We start from the raw sequence: 277 nt of genomic DNA, 5'->3' as shown, positions 1-277 counted from the left end.
TTTAGGAGATATTTGCCAAAAGACAGGCACCGCTGTCTACGGCGCTATGCCACGAGTGGCAGCTCCCGTGCGCATACGTGGGAGTGACGCCATCGCGGCTGACAGCGGAATGACAGCGGCGGAGCAGCGAGACCCACCGAGAAGATGGATGCGCCGGACTAGAGGGGACAGCGGTGACTTCGCTGGCTCCTGTGTCAGGTAAGTGACACATAATGGACTACTATGCGATGCGATGCGATGCGATGCATAGTAGTCCATTATGCTTTACCTTTGCAGG

The sequence above is a fragment of the Lithobates pipiens genome, unplaced genomic scaffold, assembly GCF_037356315.1.
Source record: "Lithobates pipiens isolate NorthernLeopardFrog02 unplaced genomic scaffold, aLitPip1_a1.2 Scaffold_28, whole genome shotgun sequence".
NCBI lineage: Eukaryota > Metazoa > Chordata > Amphibia > Anura > Ranidae > Lithobates > Lithobates pipiens.
The sequence above is the reverse complement of the archived record's forward strand: the minus strand, read 5'-3'. Positions refer to the sequence as shown.